Source organism: Rutidosis leptorrhynchoides, chromosome 11 (genome assembly GCF_046630445.1).
Source record: "Rutidosis leptorrhynchoides isolate AG116_Rl617_1_P2 chromosome 11, CSIRO_AGI_Rlap_v1, whole genome shotgun sequence".
In the NCBI taxonomy this organism is placed as follows: Eukaryota; Viridiplantae; Streptophyta; class Magnoliopsida; order Asterales; family Asteraceae; genus Rutidosis; species Rutidosis leptorrhynchoides.
In genome coordinates, this window is record NC_092343.1 from 80,966,214 (window position 1) to 80,981,690 (window position 15,477).

Sequence of the window (15,477 nt, forward strand, 5' to 3'; positions counted from 1 at the left end):
TATGCAAGTTAAAGAAGTCAATCTACGGATTGAAACAAGCATCTAGAATGTGGAATCATCATTTTAATGAGGAGGCCAAGAAATTTGGCTTCATTAAAAATGGTGATGAAGCTTGTGTATACAAGAAAGCTAGTGGGAGCACTATCATGTTCCTTGTACTATATGTGGATGATATATTGTTATTTGGAAATGATATTCCGGCAATGTAAGGTGTTAAAACTTGGTTAAGTAAATGCTTCTCCATTAAGGATCTTGGAGAAGCACAATACGTTTTGGGGATTGGGATCTACAGGAATAGATCCAAGAAACTGATAGGTTTGAATCAAAGTGCATACATTGAAAAGGTCTTGAAAAGGTTCAAGATGGAGAACTCTAAGAAAGGTTTGGTACCTATTCAAAGAGGAACGCTCCTTAGTTCATCTCAGTGCCCCACCACGAAAGATGAACAGGAGAGAATGAAGAAGGTCCCTTATGCATCTGCTATTGGGTCAATCATGTATGCAATGATATGCACTAGACCAGATGTGTCATGCGCTCTTAGCCTGACAAGTAGATACCAGAATAACCCAGGAAACAGTCATTGGATTGCTGTTAAAAGTATATTGAAATACCTTAGGAGGACTAAGGATATGTTTCTTATATACGGGTCTGGTGAGGAGGAACTCGCTGTAAAAGGTTACGTGGACGCGAGTTTCCAAACTGATCGAGATGATTCTCGATCACAATCCGGGTATGTCTTCACGTTAAATGGAGGTGCAGTCTCTTGGAAGAGTTCAAAACAGGATGTTGTTGCATTATCCACTACAGAGTCGGAGTACATCGCCGCATCATTGGCAGCTCAGGAAGCTGCATGGATGAAGAAATTCATCGACGACTTAGGAGTAGTCCCTTCCATTCAGGACCCTCTTGAGATCTTTTGTGACAACGAGGGTGCGATTGCTCAAATCAAAGAACCTCGTGCTCACCAAAAGACCCGTCACATTGAGCGGAGATTCAACTACATTAGGGATGAAGTTGAAAAGGGAAAGATATGTATTCGCAAAGTTCACACAGATCTCAATATAGCGGATCCTCTCACGAAGCTCTTACATGGACCAAAACATGCAGGACATGTTTGTGCATTAGGGCTTCGATATTCTAGTGATTGGTCATGATCTGTTTAAGTATTGTAACGGAACAAAATTGTTCAAACTCATTTATATAATTATGGCATTAATTTATTTTGAGTTATGTTCCTATTTTGCATATTTTATCCATGAGTAAGTAATTATTCTAAATTCCGTAGTCGATCACATTTGTGGGAGCGAATGTGAGGTTTAGACTATTATGAACTTGGATTGGTATGCATTCACGGGATGAATGTGGGGCAAGGTTGCAACCAAGGTTCATAGATATTTGTAGGATACAAATATTGGAAGACCCGCCCTCAAGATCTACTAAATGGAGCCTTTGTGGTTGATCACAGGTAATCTTGAGTAAAGGTGAATATCATTGTATCCTCTAACCTGAGATACGTATTGGGCTCGAATATTTACCAAGTATTGTGCCTTGATTCTTTCCTTCACTATTCTGAAATATGGTAGTTCATAAGGAAGAGCTCAGGTACAATGCAAGGTATATATTTAAGACGTATGTAGTCAAGATGGAATTTATCCCTCTTATTCGTTGAGAGTCAGATGTCTAAGGCCTGATAAAGTTAAATCTAGAAGAGAGTGATCACTCTGTGTCTCTTGGATTTAACATGACATCTAGGATGAAAGGATGTAATGAAAAGATTCGCCTATTCATATTCGAGATGGAACTCGAAAGGGATGATGTTATTGAATGGCAAAAGTCATAACACATTGGGGGTGATGGACGGTCGTTAGGTGGTATCCGTCACTTGCATTAATTTCTTATGTTACTCGTGCAAGTGGGAGATTGATGGTATTTCGTATGCCCGAGAGACATATTAAATTAATGTGGCTAATGTGTTATGATCCAAGTCGGGTCATACCCAATAACAAGCTTACCGACACTTTATATGTATTTATTTTAACGATTGGGTCGTTAAATATATATACGCGAAACTTGAATTTTAGAAAATGGGTTTTCTAAAATATAATCACTTGAGATAAATTATTTGGATAATTTACATTTAATTATTTATAAGGTTAAATAATTATAGTGTGTGTTAAATTTTATAAAAGGGTTTATAAAACTTGCAAGTATTATTAATAATTACATAGTTTTATTACATGTTTATAAAAATTAGTGTGATTATTATAAGAGATGGGGGGGGGGGGACGGTTTTGAGGAGTCCCATGACCACCTCCCATGCTTATTCCTTTGGTACTTGTGTGGTCTCAAACCCCATGCTCATGCTTGACAAGTATTCCAAGGTTTTGACTCATTTTGAATGCAAGTAACACACACACAAACATAACAAAAAAAATTCTGCCCTCCCTTGGGCTGCTGGCCGATTTGTTTGAGGAAGAAAAGAGAGTATTTTGTTTGCTAAATCAAGTGATTGAGTGTTCTAAAATCCTAACTAAACAAAGGTAGGTGTTGGTGATTGATTGCTTGGGGTATCACTTGCTTGAGGCTTCAAGTTAGAAGCTATATTCTCCATCATCTTCTTCATAAACTTGCTGTCCAAATTCAGCTCCTAACTCATTTTAGAGGAGGTATAATCTTCTTCCTTCTATGTTATATGTAAGCATTATTTCATAACTTGATAACTATATGGAATTCAACTAAAATGGTTATGCATATTAACTTGTTTTCTTGATAATCATGCTTCCGCTTGTTATAACTTAATATGAATTGGTTTCATGATTTTATTAACATTAAGAAACTTGTTATTATGTTGAATTCCATCAGAAAACACGGCGTAACTTACGATCTCCCCAATGTGATATACCCCACCTATCAAAGGAAAGCCTTTTATAAACTAAGGCATTTCTGGAAAGTCTTTTAAATGTTTGACAAGTTAATTTCGCCATAACTAGTTGTGCTAATGAATTCTGACCGACTCTAGACAAGATTTCATCAATCATATCCTCTGGTAGGTCTTCTAAAATATTCGGTTGTTTACCCTTAACGTCTATTTTGTGTTTTTATACTGTAAAAATAGACGAGGGTTAGATTCATAAAAGATAATTAACAAACAATACAAGCAATTTTACATTTATCAAAAAACCACAAGCACACTATATTACATATATTACACAACATGATTACAACTCTTTAATCCGACTCACTCGTTTCTTTTTCTTCGGACTTGGTTCGTTTTGCTAATTTCCTAGGGATATATGATGCTCCCCTAATACGAGCTGTCGTTTTCCACAATGGTTTAGAAAAACCTGGTGGTTTAGAGATTCCCGGGTTATTGTTACATTTTAGGAAATACGGACGTTGCCGATACATATAAAGTTCATCGGGGTTGGAATCAGGTTTCTCTATTTTTATACCTTTTCCCTTATTATTTTCTTTTGCTTTATTAAATTGGCTCGAGGTAATTTCTATAATATCATCGGAATCCTCATCGGGATCCGATTCATCGGAAAATTGGTAATCTTCCCAATATTTTGCTTCCTCGGCGGAAACACCATTGACCATTATTGACTTTGGTCCGTTGGTTGAGGATTTTATTTTATTTAACCGATTTACTGTAGGTATCAATATTTATTCCTCCGGAACCTCTTCTTCTTTCGGTTCTTCCTCTTCCGGTTCCTCCTCTTCCGGTTCCTCTTCTTCCGGTTCCTCCTCTTCCGGTTCCTCCTCTTCCGATTCCTCTTCGGGAATTTATGAATCTTCCCAAAGTATATTCGACTCTTCATTATTATTAGGTGAGTCGATGGGATTTGTACTAGAGATAGACATCTATCACACAATATCAAACATGTTAAGAGATTAATATATCACATAATATTTACATGTTAATAATATATAGTTTCCAACAAAAAAGTTAAGCAATCGTTTTTTTGAAGAAAAACACGGTCGAAGTCAAGACTCACTAATGCATCCTAACAAACTCGGTAAGACACACTAATGCAAAAATTCAGGTTCTCTAAGACCAACGCTCGAATACCAACTGAAATTTCCCGTTCATATTGATTATAAATGTTCCATATTAATTGATTTCATTGCGAGGTTTTGACCTCTATATGAGACGTTTTTCAAAGACTGCATTCGTTTTTAAAACAAACCATAATCTTTATTTTATCGACAAGTTAACAAGACACCACTTAGATTATCTAGAAATGATAATCTAACAAATATCACACTTACACACTACCAATACATATTGGTTTAAAAATATTAATATGTTACAACAAAATAAATCTCGAATACAGTTTTAAACAATATTATACAAGCATGATGACACCAAGTCTTGTCCATATAATAGCATGCAACAGTGGAAGCTCTTAATAATCACCTGAGAATAAACATGCTTTAAACGTCAACAAAAATGTTGTTGAGTTATAGGTTTAACCTATATTTATCAAATCGTAATAATAGACCACAAGATTTCATATTTCAATATACATCCCATACATAGAGATAAAAATCATTCATATAGTGAACACCTGGTAACCAACCTTAACAAGATACATATAGAATATCCCATATCATTTCGGGACTCCTTTCGGACATGATGAATTCGAAGTACTAAAGCATCTGGTACTTTGGATGGGGCTCGTTGGGTCCAATAGATCTATCTTTAGGATTCGCGTCAATTAGGGTATCTGTTCCCTAATTCTTAGATTACCAGACTAAAAAGGGGTATATTCGGTTTAATAATCCAGCCATAGAATGTAGTTTCATTTACTTGTGTCTATTTTGTAAAACATTTATAAAACTGCATGTATTCTCATCCCAAAATATTAGATTTTAAAAGTGATACTATAACTCACTTTCACAGATTTTTACTTCGTCGGGAAGTAAGACTTGGCCACTGGTTGATTCACGAACCTATAACAAATATGTACATATATATCAAAGGATGTTCAAAATATATTTACAACATTTTTAATACGTTTTGCTGTTTTAAGTTTATTAAGTCAGCTGTCCTCGTTAGTAACCTACAACTAGTTGTCCACAGTTAGATGTACAGAAAATAAAGCAATATATATTATCTTGAATCAATCCATGACCTCGTGGATACAAGCCTCAGGCTAGATCATAACTCAAAGTATATATAATATTTTGGAATCAACCTCAACCCTGTATAGCTAACTCCAACATTACTGCATATAGAGTGTCTATGGTTGTTCCGAAATATATATAGATGGGTCGATATGATATGTCAAAACATTGTATTCGTGTCTATGGTATCCCAAGATTACATAATATATTAGAATATATGTATAATATAATATGAGTTAGCTAGGATATGATTAATATAGATTTGTTACCAATTTTCACGTAGCTACAACAAGAAAAATTATCCAATCTTGTTTTACCCATAACTTCTTCGTTTTAAATCCGTTTTGAGTTTTTCAAGTTGCTATGGTTTCATATTGAACTTAAGTTTATGAATATAAACAGAAAAAGTATAATTTTATTGTTGGAAATACAAGTTACAAGTCATTTTTGTAAAGGTAGTCATTTCAGTCGAAAGAACGACGTCTAGATGACTATTTTGGAAAACATACTTCCACTTTGAGTTTAACCATGATTTTTGGATATAGTTTCATGTTCATAAGAAAAATCATTTTCCCAGAAGAAAAACTTTTAAATCAAAGTTTATCATAGTTTTTAATTAACTAACCCAAAACAGCCCGCGGTGTTACTACGACGGCGTATATCCAGTTTTACGGTATTTTTCGTGTTTCCAGGTTTTAAATCATTAAGTTAGAATATCATATAGATATATAACATGTGTTTAGTTGATTTTAAAAATCAAGTTATAAGGATTAACTTTATTTGCGGACAAGTTTAGAATTAACTAAACTATGTTCTAGTGATTACAAGTTTAAATCTTCGAATAAGATAGTTTTATATGTATGAATCGAATGATGTTATGAACATAATTACTACCTTAATTTTAGTAGGTAAACCTACTGGAAATGAAAAAAATATATCTAGCTTCAAAGGATCCTTGGATGGCTTGAAAGTTCTTGAAGCAGAATCATGACACGAAAACAAGTTCAAGTAAGATTTCCACTCGAAATAAGATTGTTATAGTTATAGAAATTGAATCAAAGTTTGAATATGAGTATTACCTTGTATTAGAAAGATATCTTACTGTAAATAAGAAAGATTTCTTGAGGTTGGATGATCACTTTACAAGATTGGAAGTAAGCTAGCAAACTTGGAAGTATTCTTGATTTTATGAAACTAGAACTTATAGAATTTATGAAGAACACTTAGAACTTGAAGATAGAACTTAAGAGAGATCAATTAGATGAAGAAAATTGAAGAATAAAAGTGTTTGTAGGTATTTTTGGTCGTTGGTATATGGATTAGATATAAAGGATGTGTAATTTTGTTTACTTGTAAATAAGTCATGAATGATTACTAATATTTTTGTAATTTTATGAGATATTTCATGCTAGTTGCCAAATGATGGTTCCCACATGTGTTAACACGTCTAATTGACCAAATGGGAGGAACACGTCTAAATATGTTATTATTTAGAAGTGTTGACGGTTTTAATTGATAGAAACACATCTAAATATGTTATTATTTAGACATGTTAATAAATTTTTTAGGCGGACTTGTTCCCTCTAAATTACTTTAAACTCCCTTAAACATCTACAACCATCCACACTAATTCACTGTCACCTGAAAAAAGTAAAATACGGGGTCATTTTTTTCATTCTCATTATTTAGTTTCAATTATACAATCAACCATAAACCAAAAATAAAAAAGGAAAATCATTCGAATTAGGGTTCTTGGATGTCGAATCATTATTACGTATCCAGATGAATTCAACAAGATGAAAACAGGGTTTGCGAAATCTTCACTGATGCTTACTCTGTACGTCGAATCATTCCACCAAAACAAATTAGGGTTCTTGGATGCCGAATCATTATTACGTATCCGGATGAATTCAGCCAGATGAAAATAGGGTTCGCGAAATATTCTCCGATGCTTACTTTGTACATCGAATCATTCCAGCAAAACAATTTAGGGTTCGCAAAAAATTATTACGCATCAAGGTGAATTCAACCAGATGCAATTAGGGTTCGTAAAATCTACACCGACGCTTACTCTGTCCATCGCTTACTCTGTCCATCAATACATAGATTACTGGAATTAATAGGTACTTTTTCTTCTATTTTGGCTTCCGAATTATAAGCATTTGTTTATATTTTGTCAATCAATTTGGGGGTTTATAATACAATAATGATATCTGATGGTAAGTGCTTTTTCTTACTAATCAATTCAAACAATAATTATATATGATGTTTACTTGCTGTTTGACTTAGGTTATTATGTTTGCTTGAATTTCTGTATCAAATGATGCTTATTTATGATGAATTTTCAGGTATTCCATCCTTCTATCTGATTCGTAGTATCATAATCATATAATCATGTACAACATTTGCCGAATCAAATCTGTATTAAACTTTGTAATAAAAGACTTATAACTCTCTTACTTGTAGGTGGTGGTTTAATTAGTATCTGGTGTAGCCAATTCAAAATTTTAGTGGTAAAGCTATGGCTGTTAGGGTGTGGTTCTACCTTAAATGATAGTGAAGTAATACTTGTATCCTGTGTTTCAGTAAGATCATTCGAAAGTGAAGGGCTAAGAAAAGATGGTCCATAAATCATACCTAGCGATAAGATTTATGAATACATTTTATTTTGTGGGTCGACATCAAGGTACTGTATTAGAAACATCACTGATTTTTGAATCTTGTTGTCTACGTGTTCCTTGAGTATATCATTATTATTTTATTAGGTTATCGATGATTAAGAATCTGAGAAAATTTATTTCAGCTTGCATTCCACCAATATTAGCTTCAACATTCCACCAAAACCAATATTAGCTTGGTAAATGTGACTGCACATTTACTTATTTGTGCAGTCACATTAGCTTGGTAAATCTGATGGAAACTTTAAAGGGCTTTAAAGATGCAATGGCTAATTCAATTTCTATGCATTTGAGACCATGTCAAAGGGATATGAAGATAAGAGTATGTTTGAAGGTTATAGCAACAGGGAACAGTTTTTCCACCCCTTTTGCAACCATACCCGGTTATACATGAAAAGCCTGGTAAGAGTTATCTAGCTTCTGTCCAATACTAATCTGTCAAACAAGTCAAATGTCAACCAGAGTGATATATTAATTTTTTTTATTATTATTACTATCTTTGATCTTTGATAGAAGTTGCTTCTAAATACTACATGGTTAAGGATTCAATTCATCTTATATGTTGTTGACTGGTGATTTAGTTACTGTAATACCCCATGAGAATCCACTAACAGCGTATTAACTCTGGTCCCAATGCTTGGCTTGACTTCTACATAACAGCAGTGTTCTACAGCGAAAGCAACTAATACCTAATATAAAACATGCAAACGAATCAACATAAAGTTGAGTGAATCTACAGGTTTGAGTAAATAGTTATCGTATGTTTCATAAAACAGTTTCCATAAATCGTTTGTCGGAAATCATTTCTCAAAATCGTTTACTGAATAAACCGCTAATGTTTAATCTCAAAAAGTTTGCATATAGCAAATGCTAAGTAATAAACTGTTTGTAAGATGTCAAGTTTCAACTGTGAGTGACATCAAAAATTTCTTTTCTTTCATCTGTTTGTAAACATTAACATGTCTAGTTTCTAGTTTGTAAACATAGAGTTTAAGTAACATTCATCGTAAGTTAGGCCACGAGATTTCTGAAAAGCTTCGTAATAATATACACTTATCATGAGCACTTGATTATAAAGCTTTAACCTTTGCGTGAGCCGAGCACACGTCTTTAGTTTACCCTATACTGGTGATACACCGATCAAGTGTACGTTTTACAACTACATAAGCACCTGTTTAACATTGCGGTGAGGTTTGTCAAACCTAACGGTACCGTCCCTATAAGTCGAGCTTACAAAGTAACTAATATAATCAAGCTAAGGGATTTTTGATCTGAACTCATATGTATATTCTTAGTAATTACTCGTGCCTAAAATGTAATATCATTGTAAAAATAGTTTAAGAAAATAGTTCAAAAGTAGCATGTATCTCGTCCCAAAAATGTTGATGAAAAAGGGACTGTAGACTCACCTTAGCAAAAGCACTTGTAAATATCTTAGCAAAACGTACTGTAGTCGAACAATCTCGATCGAACAACGCAACCTAATCATGTAAGTCATATTAAGTATACACATATAGGTCATACTATGTCAACCCATAGTGTACGCAAAGTCCTAGTGCTCAGACTGACTCAACGAACAAGTAAAAGTCAACTAATCCAAGCAAGTCAACCAAAGTCAATCCTAAAGTCAACTCAGTCAAAGTGGTAAACTAAAGTCAAACATCTCATTAGGTCATGCAAACATGATCAATAAGTCAAACCTAGATCAAGTATCACTTTACAAGTAATAATTAAGCATATTGCACTTTTGCACCTTAAAGCATGCCTTAGAAATTCGTACGTCGTAGAAAAATCCAACTATAGCTCATAGCACATAAATAATTAAATCATAAAAAACTCCAGATCATAACTAAACTTAAAATAGATTCAAAAAATTTCGGCCAAAGCCTCATACGATAAATAAAAGTCCAATATCAGAAAGGCTCTTTTCATAGTTCATTACAGAAATTTCTGCCCGAGCGTCAGTTTTAAAACATTTTTCATAAAATATAGAAAATAGATTTTGATGAATGGACAATTGGAGTCATGAATGGCCAATTGGAGTCAACTCAAAACATCGCAAAATTTTAGTGATAAAATAATTAGAAGCATTGCTTTAGCCAATTTGTACAGTTTTGCAAATCTTTACAGACTCATCAGTTTTGTTTATCAAACAGACATATCATTTAGAGGAGCATATATCTCATGAAAATCACGTTCTCGCAAGTTCGCATACAAATGAAACATGTCAAGTAACATATAAAATAACATATTCCAGAAGATCAAAGTCTAAATCAATTCCTAGTTCACTCTAGCAATTTTTATGTAACTTTGAAAATAGATTCAGCTCACTTAACGACACGAAACTTCGTTTTGAAATAACGGGAGCATTACACACCCTTTTGACGCAAATATTAAGTCTAAATTGCATAAATTTTCACAAGGAATATAGTAGTACACTTTATATAAACTAAAACATAAAGTATGCAACTCAGAAAATTCGGATTACATGTGAAACCCTAACGAAACTTCGATTAATCATAACTTAAGCATCTGGTAACGAAATCATGCAAATCCAAAGTCCAAATTTATTAATTTTTTGAGATCTATCCATCTAGATACATTATATGATCAGTACATAAACTCATATAATCAGATTCATAACAATCAAATTCAGTTTTCATAACAAAGACAACAATCAAGCAAATTAACGATTAACGACAACTCTAAACGCAATCAATTGAGCACTAGACTCTTGTGAACCATGTAATTGATCAAAATCAGATCTAAGAAGATTAGGTTTAGTGATTTTATACCTCTAGAGATCAAATTTTTTATATCAATGCGTAGAGAACGATGTGAATTGAAATTCTCGTGTTGAAGGTTTAAGCAATTGATCAAGTTTGATGGTGGCTATGGTGATGATGATGTCGACATGAAAAAGAGAGGGAGGGAGAAGAAAAGCTGCATGATTTCTTGTGTATTTAGGTTTAGGGATTATCTATTTGTAGTATATAATAATTCCTTAATTAGATTAGGGCCAAAACACTAGTAACAAGTAACCATGGGCTGAAAAACAAGACCAATATGATGAGGTGGAGTGGAATTTCGGCCATTAGGGTCCAAAAGGAGTCTATGGGCTCACAAATATTGCTATACAAGTTTCCTAAGTGTACTCGTTAAGTGTCATTAGCCGAAAACGCAAACTGGATCGATAAATGTTAATTTCTCGCGTTATTAATCTATATAAATTCTAATAATTTAAAAATATGTTTAAAACATAATAATTATATAAAATAAGTATTAAAAGTGAAATACTATTCATTTCGTTATTTTCTTGTACGCGCGTGGTCCGTTTCGAGTGCCGTTAACCGTACCAGGTCTCCGGAATGTTAACTAGTCGTTGAAACAAAATCACCGGATTTAATTTACTAAATAAATAATAAATTAAATAAGTTTTTCATAAAGTCAATAATTATTAGAAATAATTATTTTATCGTTTTTCTGAGTTCCGTAAACTGAAAAACTTTCTAGGCGATTAACTTAATCGTAACGTTTCTAGTTATTTCGCTATCTGAAATAAGTTCATAAATTAATATAACATATTAATTCAAGTAATCCTCTAGGATCAAGTATGCATTTAAATCAATCAAACACATCAAGTTCTAAGTAATCATCGTTAAGTATTTAACGGACAAGTAACGATAGTAACGGAAAAAGTCGGGTTGTTACATTACCCACCTGTTATGAAAAATTTCGTCCCGAAATTTTAGTGCACATCTGCTGTAGTCGTCTCCTTGGGATACAGTTGCGGATGCTTTTGTCTCATATGGTCTTCACGCTCCCACGTGAACTCTGGTCCTCTACGGGCGTTCCTCCGATATTTTACAATCGGTATGTTGCTCTGCTTTATACGTTTGACCTTACGGTCCGTAATTTCAATAGGTTCCTCTACGAAATGAAGTCTACTATCAACTTGTATCTCATCCAAAGGAATTATCAAACTTTCGTCCGATGAGCATTTCTTCAAGTTAGAAACGTAAAAAGTGTCATGAATCTCGCTAAGTTTTTGCGATCGTTTCAATCTGTACGCTACCGGTCCAATTCTTTCGGTAATCTCATATGTTCCAATATATCTTGGACTTAGCTTGCCTCTTTTACCGAAACGTACTACACCCTTCCAGGGTGATACCTTGAGCATAACCTTTTCTCCAACCTGAAATTCTAAATCTCGCCTTCTAACGTTGGCGTAACTCTTTCGACGACTTCGCTCCATTTTTAGTTTCTCTTGTATCTGCGCGATCTTCTCGGTTGTTTTGTGTATGATCTAAGGACCAATCAATTGACTATATCCTAACTCAGTCCAACATACGGGTGATCTGCACTTTTTGCCATACAGTGCTTCGAAAGGCACTACCTTTATACTTGCGTGATAACTATTGTTATAGGAGAATTCTACTAATGGTCGATGTCTATCCCATCCATTTCCGAATTCAATAACACATACCCTTAACATGTCTTCTAGTGTTTGGATGGTTCTCTCGTTTTTTCCATCGGTTTGCGGGTGATATGCTGTACTCATATCTAAACGAGTTCCCATTGCCTCCTGTAATGCTTTCCAGAATCTAGATGTAATCTGCTGTCTCTGTCGGAAATAATGGATATCGGCACTCCATGTCAAGGAACTACTGCCTTTATGTAGATCTGTGCCAACCTCTCCATCTTATCCGTTTTCTTAATCGGTAGAAAATGAACGGACTTCGTTAGACGATCAACGATAACCCAAATCGTATCATATCCTCCTACCATTTTAGGCAACTTAGTGATAAAATCCATTGTAATATTCTCCCACTTCCATAGTGGAATCTCTGGTTGCGTCAACAATCATGACGGTTTCTGATGCTCTGCCTTAACTTTAGCACAAGTCAAGCACTTACCAACATAAGTAGCGATATCAACTTTCATATTAGGCCACCAATACAGTGCCTTAAGATCTTGGTACATCTTTTCGGATCCAGGGTGAATAGAATACCTTGTCTTGTGTGCCTCTTCTAGCAATAGTTCCCTTAATCCGCCAAACTTCGCTACCCAAACTCTGTCGATAAAATATCGGGTTCCATCGTCTCGAGTAATGAACTTCTTATCTATTCCTTGAAGCGATTCGGTAGCAACGTTCTCTTCTTTCAACACCTCTAACTGTGCGTCATATATCTGTGAAGTAAGGTTCCTTCGAATAGTTAAGTTCAATGCTCTAACTCGAATAGGCTTAACTCTCTCCTTCCTACTCAAAGCATCTTCCACTACATTAGCCTTACCAGGATGGTAGCTAATCTCGCAGTCTTAGTCATTTAATAGCTCAATCCGACGTCTCAGTCTCATATTAAGCTGTTTCTGATCGAAAATATGGTGCAAACTCTTGTGATCCGTGAAAACAGTAAACTTAGTACCATACATATAGTGTCTCCACATCTTCAGTGCAAAGACCACAGCACCAAGTTCTAAATCGTGCGTAGTGTAATTCTATTCATGTATCTTCAATTATCGTGATCCGTATGAAATCACTTTCTTTCGATGCATCAACACGCAACCAAAACCCTGTCGTGAAACATCATAGTAAACCACGAAATCCTCGGTTCCTTCGGGTAAAGGCAAAATTGGTGCAGTCGTTAATTTCTCTTTTAACTACTAAAATGCAGCTTCATGCAACTCTGTCCATTCATACTTTTTACCCTTGTGAGTCAATGCTGCTAACGATCGGGCAATAGTAGAAAAGTCCTCATTGAATCTTCTATAATAATCGGCAAGACCTAAGAATTGCCGAAAATGCATTGGAGACTTAGGAGTCTTCTCCTCCTTGACCGTTTCTATCTTCGTAGTATCAACGTGAATACCATTGACACTTACGATATGACCAAAAAAAATTGAACTTCTTGTAACCAAAATTCACACTTTGAAAGCTTCGCATACATCTGCTCCTTCTTGAGCATCTCTAGTATTAAACGGAGATGTTGTTCATGTTCTTCTTCGTTCTTAGAATATACCAGAATATCATCAATAACACAATAACAAACTTGTCCAGATATGACTTACACACACGGTTCATGAAATCCATGAACACTGCCGGTGCGTTTGTCAATCCAAACGGCATTACGGTAAATTCATGATGTCTGTAGCGTGTTCTAAACGCTATCTTCGGTATACTTGTCTCTCTTACTCTCATCTGATGGTAACCTGACCTCAGATCATCTTAGAGTAACATGCTGATCCTTGCAATTGATCTAAAAGATCATTGATTCTTGGTAGCGGGTACCTATTCTTGATACAAGGTTTCTTAGATCCATCCTTCTTTCTAACAAAGAGCACAGGTGCTCTCCATGGTGAAGAGCTCGATCGAATGAATCCTTTGTCTAAAAGCTCTCGTAACTAACTAGACAGCTCTTTCAATTCTGAAGGTGCAAGCCTATTCGGTGCACGTGCTACAGGCGCCACTTCCGGCATTAAGTCAATCCAAAATTCTACGTCTCTATGCGGTGGAAGACATGGTAATTCTCTCGGAAGGACCTTAAGGAAAATTTCTAACGGTTGGGACATCTTTGGGCTCTTAACTACTGATTCAACTTTGCTCATATGTGCCAGAATCGTGTGTCATCCTTATCTCATGTACCTCTGGACTTCGAGCAATTAATGTAACGTAACGGTGTACTGATCTTCTCTCCGTACACCATCATTGATTCGTCTTCAATAAAAGGAATTCAAAAGGCCTTCTAGTCGCAACAGCCTCGGTTGTGTCGTCAGACCAGTTCATTCCAACCACAAGGTCAAATAAGAGAAATATGGTAGTCCAAGTAAAATGATTTAACTCCAAACATCACTCAAGTAGATTTATATTGTAATGGCTCGCCAATCGTCGAAAAGAGTTTTGTTCGATACAGAAGGTTGTTATGAGCTTAACGGTATGGGTCTTAGCTTATAATTTGCAAAGGATTAGAAGCAATTGTTGATTAAAGTTTGGGGTGAGTTTCGGGTGAGAGACGTTTACGATGGGAGTGTATGATCAAACTTCTTAAAGCAGGACTTCCTTAAACCAAAATGACATCAATCTTTAAGCATTTTTTTCCCAGTTGATAGTTCCATAGAGTTTACATTGTCTAAGGCAGATACTGGATTCTAAATGTTGTGACGGAATTCTTTAGCGACCAAGCTTCTATCGGCACCGGTGTTGAGAGTATACAAACATTATAATTGTTAAGTAAGAATGAATTCGTGACAAACTTTATGGAAGTTGATGTTGAAAGCAGGGTGAGTTACTAGACTTGTCCACATCGGTGGGGGAGAAGAACGAAATACCCTTCATGAGGGAAGGTGTGAATACCTCTTCGGTAGACTCGTATTGGAAAGCAAAATCATGAAGCCGTGGGTGGCTGAATGATAGGAAAGTCGGACGTTAAGTAGACAATATCTACTACGAATTTTGCAGGCTGTTACAAGGAATTCATCCTCTAAAGATATATCAGAAATGAGTCGTGATGCATAGTAGCTAGTAGTAAATTGTGGAGGTGCTAGTAGTGATGAGTAGTATTTAGTAATGGTAAGTAGCAATGGGTGGCAACAAGTAGTAACTAGTGACTACAAGCAGTGAGAAGTAGGTGATCGGTCGAGACTAACAGTGAGAGGCGGCGTTGTGTAGTAG